This window comes from Bubalus bubalis, chromosome 9 (assembly GCF_019923935.1).
Source record: "Bubalus bubalis isolate 160015118507 breed Murrah chromosome 9, NDDB_SH_1, whole genome shotgun sequence".
Taxonomy (NCBI): Eukaryota; Metazoa; Chordata; class Mammalia; order Artiodactyla; family Bovidae; genus Bubalus; species Bubalus bubalis.
Genome location: NC_059165.1, coordinates 13,632,846 through 13,634,094, shown reverse-complemented (window position 1 = coordinate 13,634,094; position 1,249 = coordinate 13,632,846). Strand labels below are relative to the sequence as shown.

Genomic DNA, 1,249 nt, shown 5'->3' with positions numbered 1-1,249 from the left:
CAGGAACTGCTATCACAGGACAACCAGAAGGCATAAATTTTGGTCATAAATCAGAAAAGTTCAGAAGAATTTTTGAGGACTCATTGTCCTACTCTTTCTGCTGTAACAAATTACTACAAACTTGGTGACTTAGAACAAAACAAATTTACTGTCTTACAATAAAGGGTGGAAGTCCAAAATGGGTTGGCAGGGCTGCATTTCATTTGGAATCTCTAGGGGAGGATCTTTCCTTGCCATTTCAAGTGTCCAGAGCCTTTTCCTCTCACTCATGGTCTCTTCCTCTATCTTCGAAACCTGCAGCAGAATAGCATCTTTAAATCTCTCTCTGATTCTTATCTTCCTCTTATAAGGACCCTTGTGATCACACTGGCCCATCCAGAAATCCTGGTTAATCTTTTCATCTCAAGGTTCTTAACTTAAACACATTTGAAAAATCCCCTTTGCCTTGTAAGGCAACATATTCATAGGTTCCATGGTCTTCCCTGGTGGCTCAGAGGTTAAAGCGTCTGCCTGCAATGCAGGAGACCTGGGTTCGATCCCTGGGTAGGGAAGATCCCCTGGAGAAAGAAATGGCAACCCGCTCCAGTATTCTTGCCTGGAGAATCCCATGGACAGAGGAGCCTGGTGGGCTACAGTCCATGGGGTCGCAAAGAGTAGGGCATGACTGAGCGACCTTACTTTTACTTTACTATGGTCTAATATATTGACATATTTGGGGAGCCATTATTTTGTTTACCTCATCTACCATAGATAAAATCTTTGGGCTGGTAAAGAAAGGAGCATCTATGGGAGCTTAAGAGTTTTTGGCTTCAGGGTAAGTCTCCAATAAAACTCTCTACTCCCTTCCCACTTCAAATTAGTTATGAGAATATCCTAGGCAACCTTTGCAATCTGAGAAAAGAGGACATTTTTTTTTTTTTTCCCACATTTTTAGAGAGGAGTCCATGGAAGCAAACAAGATTTCCTGCACTAGGTTGGTGTAACACTAGAAGATTTATAGGGAGGAATTTGTATTTTAGGTGTAGTTATATAGGCAGCATTAGCACTCTTGATTCTCCAGTATCCATAGGGTAGCAGAGGAAAGCATCTCTGAATTCTCTGTGACACAGGAATGGTTAGAGAGGGCAGAGAAAGGATAAACTAAGTGGATCTCATGATTAGAGCATAGAGAACAGAGTACTATGGCCAGTGATCTGAGACCTGTGTGCCAGTTGGGAAGTATGACCACTGTGAAGACAGATAGGATGCT

At 42.2% G+C, this 1,249-nt stretch overlaps 1 non-coding gene across 1 annotated transcript; it reads left to right on the top strand.

The window, feature by feature from the left end:
- The first annotated feature begins 479 nt into the window (after positions 1-479).
- Positions 480-551, top strand: TRNAC-GCA. Its single transcript has one exon. It is a non-coding gene; the product is annotated as a tRNA-Cys (tRNA).
- The last annotated feature ends 698 nt before the right edge of the window (positions 552-1,249 follow it).